Consider the following 22,182-nt stretch of genomic DNA (forward strand, 5'->3'; position numbering starts at 1 on the left):
GCTGATATGCCCTTTCATTTTTTATTTAAAACCGAGGAAGCAGAATGTAAATGAGCAGTGGATGGCAAAGGGTGCAAATAACAAGCTGCTGAAGCATGACACATGAGGTCTTCCAACTAAATTTAAAAAACGAATACTAATTTAGTTGTAGAAAGACGGGAATGCATAAAGCATTTTACATTTGTGTAAAAGTAAATACAGTAGGATATGGTAACGTGTCTAAATTCTAGACTGTGGAGCGGGAAAACCTGGGCAGAATTCTCGGCTTCCCCTCCTTAGCAAATCTCCGTAGAGCTGGACAGATGACTTTACCTCTGTGTGTCTTTTTCCCTTTACTGAAATAACTGGAAACAGAAGTGATTGTCTTAACGGAACGTGCTACAAGGAAGAACCTCACTCATATATGCCACATATCAATGAATAATATTAATTGTCTTTAGATTGCACGCCACAAAATGATTTGCCTTTTAATTCAAGGTGGTAAACTCACGTGTGGCTCACTGATTCGGATTCATTTCAGATACATTTTATTTAGACTTTGATCCACACCATAGAATAAGCACATGTTGTTAATCAATCCCACATGATTACCCATTACAATCATGTTATGAGTGCATGCTTTGCGAATGCAAACAAAATGGAGGGGGATGTGTACTGTACCTACAGCATCAAAGTAACTTGAGATTGGTCAGTTCCTGCTCCCAGCTCTTTTCCCAATCCTCCCCCTGCTCTGAGATCAGTTGTTCAAATCCCTCTGTCCTTTCCCTCCCTGTCTTACTCAGGTTTCTTTTCATGTATGGCCTGTCTCGCAGATGTGTCTCTGAAATCTTTATTACACTTCACTTTTTGTTGTCTCTCTTTTCCTAGCCCCTTTTTCCTCACAAAACTAAGGACCAGGTGGTAGGGTTACGCATACCTTCTTTAGAATGAACGCGTCATTATGATGTGTGGCTATAGTGTGTATCAGTGCGGGGCATCCACTATTCAATAGGAGATTCTGTGCAACTGTGCAACCCTACATCCTGCAGCCACTCGTAGGAAATAAAGGTGCCTACAAGTGAGGGTGCACACCACGTGTCAGTCCGCCACAGTACTTATTTGTTTTCACCATTGACAAAGGTGAAATACATATTTCGAAAGTTTGAAAATCTTTAAAACGGCACTTTTAAGGTCTGCTCTGAGGGATTCGACCTTCAAGTTGAATAGACAAGAGCCTGACTTCAACAGCATGCCTCCTGGCCCGTCCCATGCATCACCTAGACATTTAATTGTCACCGGTTCTCTTAGTATCCCCCCAAACCCTGTATTCCTGTGAACCTCGCCCTCAAGAATTGGTTATGGGTTTCTTGGTATTTATGTTTTTTCCAGTGATGGGGCTGAATTTCACATAATGCCAGAGGAGGAAATGATGTCTCATAAGAAACTCTGCAGACATTATACATAAACAATATGATCTTTGATTTGAAACTTGTGCTTAAGCAAGATCTTGGTCGACCACACATTTATTTCCAGCAGGCATCGCAGAATCCTTCAAGATTGTAGGATACATGTGATGCTGAACTTGAGAAAAATATGGTTACTGAACAAGGTAAGAATTATGTACGAAAGGGGACAGAACTTAAAGCTGTGACTCCTTGACACACACACAATGTGCAAAGTGGAATTCTATCTCCACCCCCAAAGAAGTTGTGCTAATTGGTGCTTATCACGTCAGCCACAGACCGTAGGTATGACTTAGGTTTCCAGTGTCATGGGCCAGTCGAGCAGCATCAGCGCAGAACAGCTGTTCTTAACCATTTGACTTCTGCGGACCCCCATTAAATCTCTACTGGAAGCAAGGCTCCTGACCTAGGCAATGTCCATGATTTGGACCTCAAAATAATACACAAAACTACAGAAACATGTATACATCAAACACAATTATACAAACATCAACATCTTAATGGGAAGGTTGGATCTTTTCAAAATGTGGCTTTATTTCTAAAAGACAAGGCAATATGTTTCATTGTCGCATTTCGATTAGTCTTTTTTGCTCCTTCTAATGCATGCTCTCAATATCTCTGCGCAAACTGGGGCTTCCGTTGAGGCCATCCATTGTCGATACTGCTATTTGCGGTACTTGCACTGCTCCTGTGAATCAAGCTAAGGATACCAACCTAATTTTTATTCTCCAATTTCAAATTATTTCTCAGTTTCTTAGTTTTTTTTAATTTGAGTGTTACATTTAGCTTTTTTACGTATATACACTTTGATAATGTGATAATATTATTTGATTTTCTAAACAGTTACGGACCCCCTGATGAGGCGTTGTTGACCCCAGGTTAAAAATCTATGACATAAATTCGCCAGCTTCATCAATTTGAAGAGGGGGGTAACTACTGACGTTCTTATTGTGCTGGTCCTCAAATGATCCTTTCACAATGCCACTCATCTAAGATGGAATAATGACACCAGGCTCCACCACCAGCAAAACTGAAGAGGCATCCAGAATGAGGCAGTGGGCATGATTTTCCCCATGATGGAAACAATGTTGGAGGCATGCACTCTTTGGGAGAACTGTGATAGTATGCACTTGATCTGAGAAGTCTCTGACCTTTCCTCATCAGTTTTATTACCGGCCCTCTGGATATTGTCTACAATTTTCTCTCTTGACTTTTGTAAGAGTGGCCTTCTTTATTTAGCACATTTCTTTTGGGAAATATCATGTCAACACTAACGAGGGGTTCTTTTTCTTAACAGAAGGAGGCTGCTTGAGCTATAACCCAATGTTTCCTTTATTAAAGATGGAACGCTTAGCCATGCCATATCAATTGCTAATTAATGAGATTCTCTCATAAGTTGTGGAATAATACTAGGTTGTGATTGGAGCAAAGAGTTTGATGGGGCGAAAGTGTTGCATGAGTTTATGGTCTTATTTGCTGACAAGTGGTAAAGCTGAGACATGAAATATTTTACTTGCTGTCACACAGTGAAACTGATTGGAATTGTAAATCAGCTTGTATGCGTTGGACCAGCTACTCCCGGGGAAATGTCCGCAGAATCAAAAATATGTACTGGCTACTAGATTATGGGTCTTATGATATATAAATCTATTTATGTACTTCCCACAGCAATTGCTTGTTTTAAGTTTAAAACAGGGGAGTCCATTGTTAGTTTGAAATGATCAGTTCCGGGACACATTTTCAGCACAACCACTATGATACTGATTTCTCTCTAGATTCACTGTACGTTTTTTTCTGGGTATCCTGGCAATTTTTCACTGCTGCAGGCATCCTCGTCGAATTGGGTCAAAAAATCAAATATTTCTTTTAAAAAAAACAAGTGTAATGGATTGTGTCAGGCAACAACAAACTTATGGTAACAAATAACAAGCATTTACAATGCAATGGTCTCGGCATTGGTAAAGTTAGAGCTATTGGCATTGCTCATGACATTATTTTTGTTTATGTTTTTGTTTTTAAAACATTTAAAGAAACGGCATTGTTATTTACAATGTCAATAGCTTAATCACTCTCAAATGCGAGACCTATTGCATTTGCACCCACACACAGAGCCACCTACACACACACTGATTAAGCTATTGACATAGTAAATAACAATGCCGTTTCTTTACATGTTTATAAAAAAAAACATAAACAAAAAAAATGTCCTGAGCAATGGCAATAGCTCTAACTTTAACAATTCCGAGACCGTTGCATTGTAAATGCTTGTTCGCTAGCCGAGACCTAAAGACTAAATAAAACATGTTCCGCAGAGGAAAATACAAGCAGCCTTCATTTTGTGTTCAGGCAGTGTTCTTGAGTGTGTACAGTTTTCCCCTTTAATATGGTTGTGAAATCTATGCTTTCAGGCAGCAGAAAGGAACCCCCTTGCCAAACAACACTTGGAAAGAGCAGGGGGAAGTGGGTGGGGGGAGTGGATGCGATGTCCTCGCGCTACCCTTCGCTCCACCCATGCACAAACTTGCAAAGTTATAAACCATCGCAAAGTTATTCCTGTACAGCATCCCATTAACCCCCCCCACTTGTGACCATTGTGCCGCCAGGCACTCTCGTAGCGGATGCATGGGGGACTATGGCAATAAGAGAGGCCATCATGGCAAGAAGGGGCATTACTCTTCTGACCATCAGGTGGCGATCCGGCACAAAAAGAGGCAGTGGTATAGTTAACTCAAGTAACTATATTGCTGAATTTCACTGGTTTATGTCCCAGGGCAGAAGCTCTGGTGTCATGCCCTGGGGCTGGCTATACACTTCCTCTGCCCTCAGCTGCCCTGGTGGGTCATCCTTCACCACTGTGCTTGTCTGATCGTGTCACTTTGAGATTTGGCGGCTGCTACTTCTACATTTTTTCTAGTGCCACCTGTTTGTGGTAACTGGGCGCTCAAAATGCATTGCATGTAAAAAAAGCGAACACGCCCCTTTAACGAAGCGTTCACTGCACGGCAAGAAAACAATCGATTTGGGTATTGACACAGCAGCAGGTTAAACTTAAATAACCTGTTCACGTAATACAGCCGCCTGGTTACCAAAATTAGCCCTGGTACTGCGGCCGACTCCTTCCCAGCCTTTGCAACAGAGGGGCGGCTCGGGTTTGTGTACTCTCGGCCAGACTGTTACATAATAGGCTGTTTGCTCGCGACCGGAGACCCTGCTAATCCGGGCACAGCGCGCGCACTTATGTCATCAACTAGGTGCTAACCCTTTACATGTCACCAGGCAGACGCTCTCCTCACCTGCAGACAGTATTTTCACTCACTTTCGCATAAAATGATAAATCCAATTCACGCACACATGACTATCGCTCTGCAGAGAGGCCAACGATTGGATGAGCATGTAGTGTGAACACCTTATGACTCACTGAGGTGCAAGATGAGACACTCTCCACCTTCAGAGCCCTCCGTCGAACACACCCCCCTACAACCTGAACTCCCCAGACACCTTGAGGCGACTCGTTTCACACCTGGCATCTAATCAAGAGTCCTGTGTTAAATGAAGATTAAAAAAACTATAAAACACATCCGGAAATAAGAAATACTCTTAGGGTATCACGATGAAGCAAAACAGGTGAAATACAAATGAGGACCGCTTCGCTGACATGGATTACCTAATGGATGACGTCGATTAGTGTTTTGGCTTGCAAAGTTAAGGTGGCGAATATAGAGCATTGTGTGTACTCGTATCAAGTCTGCCCAGGCAGGGTCAATGCCTCGCAAACCCTGCTGGAACCTACCCTTACAATAACAAAACGCAGTCATTCGCGTCTACGCGTGCAGTGACTACTAAACCCACCGTGCTGCCGCAGTTCCAGAAGGGCCAAACAAACCGGAGCGTGCAATCGCCCCCGGACACCAGTGCTGCCGGTGAAAACGTGAGGGGTCCAGAGGGCTGCGGGGAGAGAGAGAGAGCTGGTGTCTGTGTGGAAACCCCCGCCCTCCGGGCCTTATCAAGACAGGGCAGCCCGGATAGGCCGAAGATTCCCCGGGAATAAGCAGTTCTGGGTCTCAAAGGTCATGAACAGGGAACTAGAGAGCCGGTCCCCGTGAACTTTGGAAAGGTAGTCAGCTGGTCCGGCCCCGCCACTTTCACATCTAATTACCTCGTGTATCCCCTCCCCTTCAGCCAGGCAGCGCCTTCCAGCTGTGACAGTCACCTTGGAGGGCGCATTCCGCAGAAGGGGGGGGGGGGGTGTGATTGGCAGCTGCATCGCCACTCGACTCTCCCGACCACAATCCACATTGTGGCGGAGATCAAACCCCTCCGAGACTCTAGCTGCTCCCTGGACGAGTATCTGATCCAGTCCAGTTCCTACCGATGGATTCTGGGACTTGTAGTGCAGAACATAATATTGTAGCATGCGCCACGCTACCTGAACTGTTTACACGTGCAATTCAAATGCCGGTCACAGCATATGCTATTGTCTATATTGAAAAACTTAAATAAAAACATTGAAAATGTTGGTACCAGAATTCAGCGAGAACCTGGGACTTTAATTAGCTAAAAATGCCAATAACTGTCAACAGGGCCCATGGCACGGGCCACCACTGCCTTTTATGTCGACCTCGCTCGGAATGCTGGGACATTTAAGCCTATAGTTACAGCAGATAAAAGTGAGACTTCGAGACGCCGCACACACATTGCTTTTGACTAAAACTTCTGTACAGATCAAGGATGGCGGAATGACACGACGTCAAGTCGTAGTTAATGATTGCTGCCGCAAATACTAACTAAGGGGCTTATTCACAACCCCCCCCCCCCCCCTTTTTGTGCATATTTATGTAGCGCGAACCTGTTATCTGGACTTAAATCGTGTGAATTTATCAAAACCGGAAAGGTGAAAGGCAGCGTGAACCCTGCCTCAAGTTTACCAAAGACTTCAGGTTGCCAGTGGTTCTGTCTTAGCCTGTGGTCTGAGGGTCTGCAACTCTTTTCCAAAATTAAATAATATTACCAATAATTATTATCAAAATGCTAAAACATGTTTATCCCACAAGCAGACGTCAGGGTAACCCCCCCTCCTCCTCCTCTCTACGCTAAAGATGGCCGCTTCGAGATCACAGCGAGGCTTGTCCTTTTTCCATTTGTACACTTCAGCGGAGGCGGGATATCAGGCAAGCTCCTCGGCCCTTAGGCTAAAGAAAAGCTCCAAATACAGCCGAGGTCCGCCTGCTTTGTGATGTAATCTATAGATTGCATTAAAGACAACCGCTCCTTGTATGGGTAAGCTTTTTGTCGGCGATTGAGGAGAGCGACTGCTAATTTCGAACGGAGGCAAAAGGCACACCACCGCCTTTCTCCGAGGCAGAGAAGAAAATGCCTCGGAGGAAGGGAGTGTCCTTTTCGGATTGGGGGGCGTGTTTTGCTGTTGTCTCCTCCCTGAGACTTCTCGCAAAAAACACGCCCCCCGATCCGAAAAGGACGGGGCCTAATCGGAGTGACTGGACCTCTTCTCCAGTGGCTGGCCAGCATTTACGAGGCCAGCCAATGGAGAACAGGAGAGAAGAGGGGCGGGTGCAAGCCCCTCTTCTCAAAGTCACTCCAACTCATTAAATCTCGGAGCGAGACTGCGCAAGCGCAGCCTTTCGCAGCCGAGACCTAAAAACTGAACTCTTTGCTACCAAAATGTGATGTGATTGGACAGCCAAATATATTTTCAAATCCACTTAAACATGCATCCAGTTTAGAGGAAAAAAAGGAGAGAACAGTTTGCATCGATTACACTGACCTACAATCAGCATTCCAGAATGTTCCTTTGTTAAATGATGACTGCTTCAGCTGATGGCCCCTTTAAGAAAGGAAAACCTTCGTAATAACTGTGTGTCCGCCCCAGCCTCTTGTGAAGCTGTTGCACAAAATAATTGGGATAAAGAACCCCTTGCTGCACATTATTAGGGTATATTCCAAGTCGCATAGGTATTCCGTGATATATTGGGGACGTGACATAATTACTGGAATACTGGAACCCAGCAGGCGAGACTGCACGATTTTACATTTTAAATGTTCTCATTAGTAAACAGGCTTTTTTTGGCAACACATATCTAGCAAATATGTTGTTCTCCAGAGAGCAGTTCCCTAAAAGATGGTCGACGTTTTTTCCATCTGGAGAAAATTAACCAGGCCGCCTTTCACGTGCTTTGAATTACAGTTTTGCATATTGATATCTCTTTCATAATAAATCTGTGCTGCCGGGCGCCTGAGGTCAAATAGGCCCCGTTTCTTTTCCAAATACCGTTTACACCAACGGTGATGCGCTCTGTCTGAATGCGGCCCTTATCCGCTGCAAAAACGTACCCTTGGAACCTGCTGAACAGAAAGGAAACCGTGCAGCTCGTGAAGTAATAAACACGGCGACTGGCGATAACAATCTCTATGGAAACGTGCCCACATTTAGCAAGGTTGCCATGGCGAAGGAAACGAGCTCTTTAAATCTGCCACTCCTTTCACACAGGCCTGGGTTGCATCGCCTAAAATTATTGTGAGATTACTGGATGTGCATTTTGCTAATCTGTTCCCCTAAATCAGAGGTGGCCAGACTTTTCACGTTTGTTGCCAGCTCAGAACCATGCCCAGAGAGTTCTAAAGAAGAAAAATAATCTTAGGCCTTAGCAGTCACTTTGTTTTTTTTCCACTTCGTTCACCTTACTCAACTGTTGGAAGTGTTTTCGCTTTTCTTGGCTCTGTGTCTGCAGCAAATTAAATTGTTAGCTTCAGCTCTTCACTGCCACCACATATGTACTCCTAACAATCCGTGGGGAGAATTTAGGAAAATGTGGAAAAACCATCAATGTGGAGAGATGTATGTTATAAGCAGACTCACACTGTTCAAAATATGTATATACAGAACTGTGCCAGGACTCTTTGATCGAAGGCCCATTCAGGGGTCTGCCTGCGGTACCTCCTTAGACACATGCACACTGCACCCTGGCATTATACATTGTGATGAGGAAGGCAAGTCTATACAAAATGTGTTCCCATATACTGCAGCCCTCTCACTGCACCCCCCACACACTCCACTCAGCTACCAGCCACTCTAACATTAAAACACGGACAACACACACCATAACACGGCAGACTGTCACTTGCAAGGTGTCTATCTTGACACCGCATATAGTGATGGAGAATGCTGGAACTGTACACCGCAACTGTGTGTACGTCCGAGGCGGGTTCATACCCGTCTCCTGCTTGCACCTCGTACAGCAGCCCCCACCGAGGCCTGCACCAACCTGATCCTGTCACAGTCCCGCCAGGCTTGCAGGCGGCGACAATGGCCGCACAGTTGATTGCTCATTTGCCGCATTTCAAGATCACCTGTTGGCCGACAGTGTCACGTGCAGGGGAATGATGCGTGACAGTCACTGTTGGAACGGAAAGGCGAGGCTCTGGAAAGCGCGCGCAGCTGACCCGAGTTCCCCATGTCCATCCTCCTTTTCTGAGCACGACTTACCGTCAGCGCACTGGGTTGTGGAATACTGTCCGTGCTGGCACAAACAGATTCCAGGGCCAAGAAAGGTCTTTTTTAGCTGTCGCCGGACATGGAGTGTTCTCTGTGATACAATCACCCCCTTTCTTTTGTACCCTCCTACTCCCAGCGCTTTAAAGTGGAATCTAGCCTGCCTTGGTGCTGTACCAATACAATATACGGAATAACATGAAATAATTTATGCTTCAAGTTTAGAAAATCCAGTTTTGCTAGAATAGCGGTGACCCAGATGCAAAAATTACATAGTTTCATCTGGAATAGCTTCTTTTTTGTTTAAATCGTTTTTATTAACTTTTTTGTTTGTTTTTGCATATTTAGCAATAAAACATACAGTCAGAGCAGCACTCATTTAACAGGTGGAAAAAGTGAGAAAATCAATTGCCAGACTGAGAGCTGACAAGACGTGCTGAACTACAGATCCCGTAAATCATGGGACTGGCTTAAAAGTAAAACCCCAAGTTTATTGAAGACATCATCCTTTTACCTCAAAAATCTTCAAGGCCTCCTCCTGATTCACCAGGACTACAACTTTGACTGAGAAAACCTTCTCGCCCGTAGATATTAACCAAAATCTGCGCTTGGGCTGTATACCCATCTGCGCTTATTATATTTTGCGCAGTACACGGGGTCGAAACTTCAACGCACCCTTATATGTCTACACAATGCTTCTGATCACAGATTAATTCACATAGGATCTTGCAGCATATGTGAAAAACCATAAAGACATATCAAGAAATAATGTATCTTTCTATTCTACTTATTCACTTTTACCGCATTTGAAATATATTGTATATACTATTTATCATCACATGTCACTTTATCGCCACAATTCACCAATATTTTGCTCTTTTGAACTTATGTATTACGACAGCCCATAATACTTTATTCCCATAAATTACCAAATTGCAAACTTCATTGGTGTGTGCCTTTTTTTCCTCATTTATCTGATATCTGTTACATGTAATGAATATTTTTTGAACTTTCTAAAAGAAATTAGAAATTCCCGACAGAACCATTGTATTTATATAACACTGGCTAATGGCAACATGACAATAAAAATTCAGGGTGCATTAATTACATCAAAACTTGTGGTAATATCTCAAGAAAAACAGAGTGGTGCTGACAAATCACGGCATCAGGTTGTATGCGAGTAGGGCAGGAGCAGTGCAGTTCAACCGTAACCGGGGACATAGGGCACTACAAATTCATCTGCAATAGCTGCTGATGGAAGTACGCATATTTTGTGGACAAGCAGCCTTGTTCCACAAACTGAGATCAGTTTTATTTCCTACAGCCTGCTCTTATTAGAGGGGTACTAAGTAAAGGTATAGGTAGCAGGAAATAAAAAAATGTAGGCAAAGACAGTACACTGATTCAACCAAGCCAGGAAAAAATAGTTGCCGACCTTGGTGTTGCTGTCAGCAGAAATAACAGATCAGTGGTTTGCTCTACTTGGTGCATTGATTCGACAACTAATAATATGTCGGATGAAGACATTATTTTTCAGAAACATGTTTATTATGTCAAGAGAGAAATAAGACTTAAGTCTGTGACACAAACACAACATGTTGGAATGGCTGTTGTCATTTGAGCAATATTGTGTGGTCCATCATTCAAATGAAAATATATTTACTACTAAAGATATTCTCTTCTCCTTACTTCACACTTGCATTCCGGTGCCTACCAAGCCTTGTCCAATAGAAGAAGCACAATGTGGATGGAGCCAGTAAGGTGCAAAAATAAGAGCTCATATAATTAGAGAGATAACAGTGAGAAATCATTATGAAAAAAGAAGTTATAACAAATGTAATTTTTACACTCACTATTGTGAAAATAGCACTGAAATCTGAACTTTATTTCTTTGAGTAAACAAGGAATACATCATACAAATAAAGAGGTAAGCATTACCAAGGTTATCACAAGGGACAGGTAAAGGGTTAGATTTATGGTTATGCTTAGGGTCAGGGCAAGGATAAGGATTAGGGCTACGGTTTAAGTTCAGGGTTCAGCATAGATGGTTACATTTTTCTGCCCCGAGGATTCTTCAGGGTGGATTCTTTATATGGTATGTGTTCATTAAAGTATAATTAATTACAGCGTATGTATTCCGAATATAGTTCCGGTGGTGAGGACAAGTTAATTCTGCAGTAGAAAGCAATGCAAGCATGCCCAAGAATTTCTTTCTGAAGTTCAAGAATCTGTCTGTAGCAAAAACAGAAATTTTTTAAAAGTGATGAGGTTTTCAGAAGTCTCACTTTAGTGAAATTTGGTAAAAGTCCAAAGCATTAGAGTTGAAGGGAGCATGCAAGGCAGACCTTAATGAGGGATCCCAAACACAGCTCTCATGGTAGTGGACAGAGCTGGCTGCTTCCAGTACCCAGTGTTAACAGAAATACTTTGATCCATCTGATCGTTTACGTGTAAGCATCAGTGCACTGTGTTTAACTTTTCACACAGAGATAAGGGGCCCAAGACCATATTTGTGGTAGAATGTAAAATAGTGCATTTGAATACAAGCTTGCATGAATAGAACCTTCAATTTGTTGTAATTGTACCAGGTCTGAGTTAAGAATGTTTATCTTTCATGCAGGGATTTCAGTTATGTTACAGACCAGAAAGAGGTTGCATCGTGAAGTCAGCTTGTGAATACAAATATACCCTTCATTTCGACTTCAACATGTCCTGCTGTTCTGCTAGACCTGTCATCCTTAGGGTGGTCATCCCTAAACTTTCTGCCTGCTGCCTACTGTTTTTGCTGAATCTTTTTGTTGGCCTGAGGACTCTGAGCACCTTTTCCTCTGCTGACCAGTGCTTAAGTGCATGCGCTTTCCTCTAAACAAGTAACATTGGTGTATACACAATTGCCATATTTAGTTTACTTATAAGTCCATTGTAAAGTGGTATACCATATACCCAGGGCCCGTAAATTAAATGCTACTAATGTGCTGCAGCCCTGATTGTGCCACTCACACAAGAGCTTTTCAAACCTGTCTCAGGTCCGACATTTCAGAGCCTGTGTGTGCAGTTTACTGCCACTTTGACTTGGCACTTAAACTATTTGCCAAGCTTTTAATTCCCCTTTTATTACACATAAGTTTCTCACACAAAGGGCTGATTACCCCCTACCGATAGTCTTGAGCCAGGGTTGGTAAGAACGGACCTGTGTGCCCTTCAAAGACCCTTCTTTGAAGTCACCCCAACTTATAAAGGCACATTTGGGTATAAGTACTGGGTCTCTTACCCTACCAGATCTGACACTTCTGGACTGACAACTGGACTCTGTCAGAAGAACTGCTGTGCTGCATCACGGACTGACACTCTGCTGGACTTCTGACCTGGAAGGCCTGCTTTTCTCTTGTGCTGCCTACTGATCTCTGACTGCTGAGGAGAGCTGGACTTTGCCTTTTACTGAAATAATTTCCATGGGCTTGTTGGCTTTCCTCCTGTTGCTTGAGACTCAGGGATATCAAAGTCTCTACCCCTGCTCCTGTGTCTGGTTCTCTGGAAGTGGACCCAGATACTTGCATCACAGAAATGGACGCATCTAAATGTAGCAGAACCGGTGCATCAACCTTGTTGCGGGAGCAGAGCCTGGCGCATCGCGTTTAGAACCACCACTTCAGAACCATCGCATCACCGCAACTGCATGCAGAAGATCTTTGCATTGTGCCTCCATCGTGGGTTAATCCAGCGCATCGTCTTCAGAACCATTGCATTCGGAACCAGCGCTTCACTCAACGGACCCTGACGCATCGCCGCCACTGCGTTAAGAAAATCGAAGCATCACTTCGACTGCGGGCCCGACATCGTCGCATCGCTGGTCTTCCCCCCACATCTCACTGTTGCGACCAGGATCAAGGTACTCTGTTCCCTGGGCCTGAGTGACTCTTGTCCCCGGCCTGCGCTCCACCATGGTTGGCCTGAACTGTTGACCTTACCCTGGTCCAGTGCGACCTCAAGTAACCCCTAAAGCGCTATTGCCTTTAAGCACTATTTTTACACTTATTTTAAAACTGTTATCTCGACTTGTACTAATTGGATTTTTGTCATTTTGGTCTTCTTTTGTTCAGAGTATAATAATCCATTTTTTCAAAATCTGTGTATAGTCTTTTTTTGGTGTTTTCATTGTGTTACTGTGTGGGTGCGTTGCACAAATACATTACACATTGCCTCTTTAGATAAGCCTGACTGCTCTGTGCCAAGCTACCAGAGGGTGAGCATAGGTTACCTTTTAGTGTATATCTAGCTTACCCTGACTAGTATTGTGGTTCTTGCTTGTACACCGTGCATACTCTGACAACCAGAATCCCAATTTCTAACAAGTTCTAATTCTTTTACCTTATCACACCTTCTTGTTACACAACCACACCCAAACTTTTTACCTAATCACACCTTCTTCCTTCTATGTTCTGTTACCTAACCAAATAATTCCCAATGTTTCTCTTAGTGCTAGTGCCGAGAACACTGGAAGAGACAAGCCAGGTTTCTTCCAGGCTGAATTGTTTAGTTATGCATAGGTCTCGCCAGACACTATTACCGTGAGTACCAGATTCTAAATCTGGATATTAATGGCTATGACATAGCAACATTTGGAAACAAAGTGTGTTTCCTATTGTTGCTATATCATAAGGGAATTCCAAGCTGCTCTTAAGGGCTGTTGGGGGCCTGTTAGTGCAGCACTGGCTTTCTACTCCATTTGAGAGCAGAGAACACAGTTATAGGAGGGGAGGCACAGATGGGGTTGGATGTGAGAGGCAGGAGACTGGGTGTTTTTTTTTTTGCATTAGGGGCAGGAAGGAAAGGCCATGATATGTACGGCTTAGCTGTTACTCCTCTGCCTGTGTGTAATAGTTGTACCCCTAAAACATCCACGAAATAGGAGATCATATAATTAGAGAAATGACATTAAACTTCAAGTTAGACAAGTATGTTATTGGAGAACAGTGGGGAGATAATGACACTTGGGCACTAGCAACGATGGTACCTGGAGGGGGGCTTGAAATTAATCAGGAAAGTGGTCAGTGGCACTTATCATGCTGAGCAACACTGGGCACAGTGGCACTGGTCTTCAACTTGTGTATTACAAAGAAATACTATGGGGATCTTTTGACTTTCCTGTTGCCTGATTTTTTCCTGTGGAGGGCTGATTGCATACTTATAGTGCTGAACACATGGAAGGTGGACTAAGGCACTAGGAAATGCCATCAAGGCAAGAGATAATTGAGTAAATTCACAACTTCCATATTGGATTTAGGCATCAGAATAGGGATCACATGTTGCTAGTCCTCTTTCTCTGTCGATGGTTCCACCTCGACTCCACAGGAGTGCCACTGAGACTCACATCACATGCAGAAAAGAACTCCACCGGCCCCTCTTCAGGAGTCAGCAGCATAACCCTTGACCCCCTACATCAAAACAATCACCAACCGTGCCTCTTGCTGAAACCTCTCAAAAGACGACCCGCAAAAGGATGATCTAATCTTGTGTAGTGCCAGCCCTACCACACCTGCTGTGTAAACTGGCGGAGTATTACACACCCATTGAAGACTTGGGGCAGCCTCATCTGCACGTGACACGCCGTTGTGCAAATAAGGTTGGCCGCAGTGTGGAAGGACACCACATCCATGTGCTCTGTTGCTGAGCGGAAGCTCGGAATATTGATGCTCCCACCTCTTGCCCACCCGTATATATTAGAATGGTCTGTCACACAGGTGGTAGACTTTTGCAACATGGTACATTGCCACGTTTTATGTAATACAGGTCTACGTTTATTAGCAATGTATGGGGTTTTTTAAGTAAAAGTTTATGCATTAGTGCACCGTATTTTCAGTTTCCTGCTACAAAATACTAAAATGTGTGCCCTTTTTCCTTAGGGAGGAAGATTAAGAGAGAACACATTCATTGCAGCCCTGGACACTATATGTAAAACCACTGGATTAGGGACTTTGCACTCCTTCACAAAACAAAATATAACAGTTCAGATTACAAACACTTTGAGCTGGGATTGCATCACAAAAGTGATGCAAACTGGTGCAAAGAGTTGTTTTTGTATTTACCTTCTAGCGGAAAACTTGCTTTGCTGTGGAAAGTAGCCCTAAAGTAACACAAGGTAGCACTATTTTGCATCAAGGGGGCATGCTATGGGTGGTACAGTGGAGTGGTGTGGCTCACTAGTTAGAGGCGGCAGACCCGTAAGCAGAGAATCCGCCAGGGACCAGGGTTCAATTCCCGACGCGGCAGGGTCGTGGACCAGGGTCAAAATGGACTCGATAATTCTCGCCTCGGTACCTACTCTAACCAGGAACACACTCGGCAACTCTGGGCATTAAGCTTGCCTCATCTCTACAACGGCCCCCCACAGATGCCGGGGATGCCTGGTTTCACCTTGGAGATACCCAGAAAGGGACCATCTCACAGGGATAGCCAGGATGGGTTCCCCAGCGGTCTACAGTGCCGGGACACCCCGTTGCTGGGGTAGCTGTGCGCTTTACAAGTCTACAACATTTACATTTACATGCACGTTCCCATGCTATCACTCATGGTTTTTGATGCAACACAAAAAAAAATAGACAGGGATTTGGTAAAACAATCTGCAATCTTCTAGGCAGGCGTAACATTTGAGAAACATTTTCTTGTATCCAAACTCTTCCAGCTTTGCTTCTGCGTTGTACCATACAAACATATATGCATGCAAAGTGGAAAACGTTTTCACTTTGTCAAAGTATAGTATTTTGTACTGGAATTGTACTTTTACTGTGCAAAAACCTATGCTTTATATTAAACACACACCATTGCAAAGGTAAGTGTTGGCGGAAGGCAGCCTTAAGTGCTGCAGTGCCAGGCAAGAGAGCAACAACGCTTTGCCTTAGTTGATGTGGCATTGTTCTGCTGTTTCTGTTTCACGCAACACTGCACAACAACTATAGTTGCTGTGCTGCACTGCATGGAAACTCAATAAATCTGCCCCAACATGTATAAGTTGAGTCAAATGCAGCAACGTGTTGAACTGAGCTGGAAGAAAATACATCATTTATTTCTTGTTGTGCCTTCTTGCACAAGGTGGCGCCACATTAAATCAAACTGAAATGTTTTTCTTGCTCAAGTACCTGGAAGAAGCCTCCTCTGAGAGATGGCAGTGTACACAGTTTATATTCCAAGTTTATATTCCTATTATGCTGTGGTGGCTGGTGAACTTTGAAAGTGGTGAGCCTCAAATTCATACTATGAATCACAGGGTAAGAGCAAGTGTAGCAAGCAAGCACTCCCACATTACCCCCCTTCCCCGCCCACCTGGAGAGATTAATAAAACCTTTTTTTTAATTGGCAATACTATGCATTTTCCAATATAATTTCCAAATGAAACACACATTTCTGTTTTTGCCAGGTGAGTATGAACCTACTCAGCGCTGTAGGCACTGGGCAAGGAGACGCAGCTACAGAGTGCAGACAGTAGTGTGAGGTAGGTAGGCACAGAGAACAGAGGTCACAGAGCAGGGCTTAATTTGTAAGACAGTAAGTGTCTGGCCTAAAGATTTGCTCAGAAGCATGCAACCGGTGCTGACGAATGTCAGGTTTCCAGAATACCAAGACTGCGTAACCTCGATTCCACCTCATCTACCTCCACGTACTCCCTGCCATTTTATCTGACCCTGTAGGTTCTTTTTCATCCCTGCTTTCTCCCTATGTCACTGTTGTTCCGTCTTTCTCCTAATCTTTCTTTCCTGCCTTTGGTGTTCGCTCTCTTGCTCTGGATGGAAGTCTGGTGAGGAAAAATAAGTGCCAGTCCCCAAAAATGAGTGACTGTGGGCTCCACCTGCAACCACTCGCTCAAATTAAGCACTATCGGAGTGTGGGAATGAACAGCAGACAGTGAGCTAATTATAGGAGAAGGGTAACAATGTGAGGACAGTCCAGACAATGGCAAAGGGATAAAAAGAGAATGGGGACTTGAAAAGAGTGACATTGAAGAAAGGGAAGAAAAAGTAAAGATGACATTCAAAAGAGAGGGCAGCATGAGACATATTCGTAATATTGAGGGTCAAGACATGCAACAGGAGGCAAACTGTAATGTAGGAACACAAGATGTGATAGATGAACACGAAAAAAGTGGCAGAAAATGGAGGGTAGAGAGCTGGTGACAGGATAAAGAGAAGTGTGGCAGAGAACTAAGGACAGAACAAGAAGAAGAGATACAAGAAATAAAGTGGCACAATGTTGCTTTCAATAAAATATCTGGGCCCTAATTTACTATGATTTTGCATCTGGGTTGCTTCACTTTTGTGGCGCAACTCCAACGCAAAATCCTTTTTCGCATTTACTATGTTGACCCAAACCCAGATGAACAAAGACTTGTAAACCTGGGTTTTCGGCAAAATGGTGCGCCTACCTGACAGATGCGTACCGAGAAGAAATATCTTTATTTCTCCTCCTTACTTCCTCTTTCAATGTGTGCTGTATTGTGGAAGATGCATAAAAAGAGGCATGTGCCTAGAATCTCATTTACATACTCAGTGGTTCAACTGATAATTTGCCATGGCCTTGGTCTTCCTCGACCAACGTTGGACTCTCCTTTTCTGAGCCCGACCCTCACATACATGATTCCTCTAGCCAGCATCATCTGCACTCACAATATCAAAGTAATTGTCTATGCTGAGGACACACAATTCATTTTCTCCCTCACAAACAAGGCACTCAGAGGGGGTGTAGGAGAGTAGGGTCTGCTATCCTATGGTCACCCCAAATTTTTGCTTTTTGCTTCACTGGTTTTTGACATATTGAGGCTGTGGGCCTGCCAATCAGACCCCCAGCCTGCTGTTCTCTCTACTAAATTAAAACTATGCACCCTAGGTGCATAACCAATTGGAAGTGGATCACCCTGTCAGCCCCTGTACCAGTGTACACTAGGTACCCAGGGCATTGGTGTACCCAAGGCCTGCCAGGGGCTGCAGCATGTATTATGCCACCCCAGGCTTGGCCTAACAATTTGACACAACTGGCTGATCACTCAGCTGGGGTAAGTTGGTGTAATCACCTCTTACTTAGGTGTAGTATACCTATACCTAACCTTAAATGGGACACCTGGTAACCTATAAGTCACTCCTATGGCAGGCCTTAACAATCCTGAAGGCAGAGTGCTTGGTTCCATGTGAGATGGTGCTCTGGCATGAGCTGAGCCTGTCTGCAGTGGTCGGAACAACTTCCTTCTACTGTTTCCAGATATCGTCATACCATATACTCTTAAGTGCATTATGAACCTCGCGGTTAAATGCTATCTTTGGTTTGGCTTTATCAAAACATGTCGAGTAAGGTGTCATACGAATTGGAATACTAACCCCTCGCCAATTCTGGCGACGGGGTTAGCATTCCACCCTTCTAGAGGGACACGACATGTACAGTACCTGAAACCCGGGTAAAATCAGACATAGCCTCAGCTCCACAAAATGGATGCTGCCACCACAGACACAAGTCTGCCCTCCTGCTGCTGGGAGTCCTTCCAGCTTGGGAGGTGTGGACAAAGGGTTTCCTGCCAGGGGAGGTGCGTGCACCACCCCAGGCAGGATTTTGTGTATTGGTCAGGTAGGGCTTGAAAGAAACCAGACATGCCTGTGGCTCACAAGGAGCCTCGGTGCATATGCCAGTTCAAACCGGTCCTGGGGCACACCAGTCCCGGGCCTGGGGCGAGCTGGACAAAGGATTGGGGGTGTAACCACCCCCCTTCCTGGTCCCACCCATAGGGAGGGACCTAGCAGGTAGTCCGGCCCCTAGAATCCGAATAAAGGTAGGAGCTGTGTCCTAAGACTTCAGACATCCTGGAATCAACTTGAAACTAAGAAGAAGACGGGAACTTCGACATTCTGTAGCACAGAAGACTGAAGAAAATCTCCCCTGTGGTCAGGGAGTGACCACCTTGCTAACGCAAGCACCATCCAGCGCATCAACGTCTGCTTTGCCGCCGCCTCCCGCCGGAGCCCGAGCCCAGAGACTGACAAGACCTGGACCTCCAGACCTCTCACCGCCCGATCCACAGTCCCTGCAAAGAGGAGACCCGTGGAGGCACCGAGACACGTGGAGCCAGCCATCTTGGAACGACTACGACAAGCTGACCAGTGCAACAACCGAGGCTCCCTCCAAGTTGTGCTTTGGGTCCTGAGAAGCCCAACCCTCGAGCAGCATCTGCACCAAAGGTGAGCCCTCCAGCATCTCCACGATCTGCGTGGGGCCCTTCTGCATTTTGCCACTCGACGCGCCTAACCGGTTGCTGGCCCGCTGGCTAGTGGCCATCTTGGCGACGAAATCTACGACAAACACCGCTGGTCTGGTTGCTCCAGACTGGCTCTTGCTCCCCTCCAAAGGAGCAATCCCTCTGACCTTGCTGGTCAGAACCAACAGCTTAAACTCCTTGCCTACAACAATTGCTTTTGCCAAGGCTTGTTTGCTTCGATCAAGTCGCCGACACCGCCGACAGCGAGAGCCTGCGTGGGACAGCTCGTGACTCGACTCCTGGACGTCGTCGACCTTCAGGGACCACGTGGCTGCGGAGACAAGCTACCCCTCATCACCTGTTTGCACCCGACATCGCCTGGTACCCACCTGGTGCCACGCTGGTCACTGGCTAGTGACTGTGAACACTGTCCCCTCTGCTTACAGGTCTTCAACATCTCCGATCCACTCTTGGATCCACTGCATCTCTTCCCGACCGACCGCCTGCAGCATCTTTGTCCCAGGCTCAACGGAACAGATAGAAGAAACCCGACGCACTTTGAGACCTATGCACCCGCTTCCTGTGGGTGAGGTAAAGCTGGTACTCCGGTGCCCATGTGTAGTAATACATCTCTAGTGCCTGTGTTCCAAATCTTAAGTTCCTAGGTCATCCGGAAGATTCCTTTTGCAGTAACTTTGTACTTTTTACGCACCCATTGAAACCTATGGGAGCCCGCGTGTGACTATTTGCTCTGCACACGCCACCCGTGGACCTCCTGGTCACTAACTGACGTTAGCTCCTTGTAGGCCCAGCGATTCTAGAGGCCCTAGGCCTTTTCCCTTTTCTGTTCGTGGTACTTATACCACTATTTTAGTATATGGTTTGAGTGGCCACCAGGGCCTATCCATATAAAGTGCAACTTCTGTGTATTCTGTGATAATCTTGTTTGACGATTTGTGCTCCTGTGCTCATAAAGAGACTAGGGGTTACTTTGATAAATAAATACATATATATTTTGAATATATATCTGTGTGGTGTCCTTTCATTGGTATAAAAGGGGGTTGCATTTGGTAAAACAGCTGGCTTAACACGCTTCACGAGTTTAGCCTCAAAGACTGCTTAGCCTACGCTACCACTAGGGCAGCTAGTCCAAAAAGGTTGACTTACAACCACACCATAAGGGTTGCTTGGCATGGTACAAGGTGGTCACTAGAACTAGTGAACAGCATATACCAGGCCAACTTCTCACATTGGTGAGCAGCGGTTGGATTTGAGCTTGCTGTGTTTTACCATTGTAATCTCTTGGTTACCAATTGAAAGATCACATAGGTACCTGTAGGTACATATAAAACAAGATTAGATATACTTAAGTTCTACTGAACTTAGTTGTTGTAGAGCAAAGGGAGTAGCACACCCTGACTACAACTACTAGATAGGTTTAGTAGGTAAACCCAAGTGTAGGTAGATTGCAACACATCCACCCACACTTAAGAGCAATGGCCGGGGCAGAGGGGTCCACTGTACCCATCTCTGTTGAGAGTGACCCCCAGAGGGCAACATCCAGCTTTGCTACCCTTAATCAGAATGAGCTCAGGCATTTGGCAACTCTTAGAGGCCTTAAACAGCCCAAGAACCCAAACTCTGCTGAGCTCAGAGAGCTCTTACAGAATGATGAGAATCAGAGAGCACTCAAGAAAGCTTCCCAGTTAGCCCCCTTAGGGACAGGAACAGGAGGCCCCCCTTCTAAAGATGCCACTGAAGTACCCCTTCCCAATAGTCACCCCTTAGATGGGATGCCTACCACAGAGGATGAGAGTGAAAAGGATACTGACAGTAGTGAGGATGAAGGGAGAACTAGCCCAGTGCCAAGTATTATACTTGGCCCAGCTAAACCAAGGCTATTGGGGACTGACAGTGGGTTCAACCCACTGGATCTCCCCAGTGGACTTAACACAGGGCTTGGAAGGCAAAGGAATCGCTCAGGTGACTCCAATGCTTCCCATGGCTCTAGAGGCTCTCAAGGTCACTCCAGGAGAAGGATGACCACCCCTCAGAGGAGGGAACATGAGGCCAAGATGCAAGAGGCCCAGCTGAGGATCAGGAAGCAGGAGCTAGAAGTAGCCCTGATGGAAGAGAAACTTAGCAAGGCTAGACAGCATAAAGAGAGTGGGTCTATACCCACTGGTGGCAGCATTGTCCCTAAGGACAAAGATAGGGTCTTTGACAATAGGAACCTGTCTAAGGTTGTGCCCCCCTACAAAAGTGGGGATGACATCCACAAATGGATAACTGCTCTTGAGAGAGCCTGCAAAGTACAGCAGGTTCCTGAAGACCAGTGGGCAGCAATCCTCTGGCTCTCCTTTGAAGGAAGAGGCAGAGACAGACTCCTCACTGTTAGAGAAGAGGATGTCAGAAACTACAGAGTCCTGAAGAGTGTTCTGGTAGATGGGTTAGGCTTAACCACTGAACAGTACAGGTTAATGTTCAGAGACACCCAAAAGACACAGACTCAGGACTGGTCTGAATACATTGAATGTGCCACTAAGGCTTTGGAGGGTTGGTTGCTGGGAAGTAAGGTATCTGATTTTACAGGATTGTATAATTTGATGATGAGAGAGCAGATTTTAAATAACTGTCAAAACCAGCAACTGCATCAACACTTGGTTGACTCTGATCTGACCTCTCCCCAAGAATTGGGAAAGAAGGCAGACAAATGGGTCAGAACCAGGGTTAAGCAAAAGAACCAGAACCAGGGCCAAGGGGGTGATCAGAAGAAAACAGACCAAAAGGGTGGAGATCAGAAACCTAAAGACCAGAAGTCTTCAACAGGGCCCCAAACTACTGCTAAGGAGGGTGGGTCCCAACAGTCCAAGAAGAAGAAAGAAGGTCAGAAGAAACCCTGGTGCAATCATTGTAAAAATACAACTCACTGGACTAGTGATTGCAAAAAGGGTGGAGCCCCCAACACTGTTGCCCCTAAGGCACCTGCTCCCAGTACTACT

At 45.1% G+C, this 22,182-nt stretch overlaps 1 protein-coding gene across 2 annotated transcripts in view; it reads right to left on the reverse strand.

Annotated features, from left to right (window-relative positions):
• RAI2 (retinoic acid induced 2) overlaps positions 1-22,182 on the reverse strand; it is a 205,866-nt gene that overhangs the window by 3,120 nt on the left and 180,564 nt on the right. The window lies entirely within an intron of this gene.

This window comes from Triturus cristatus, chromosome 8 (genome assembly GCF_964204655.1).
Source record: "Triturus cristatus chromosome 8, aTriCri1.1, whole genome shotgun sequence".
Taxonomy (NCBI): Eukaryota; Metazoa; Chordata; class Amphibia; order Caudata; family Salamandridae; genus Triturus; species Triturus cristatus.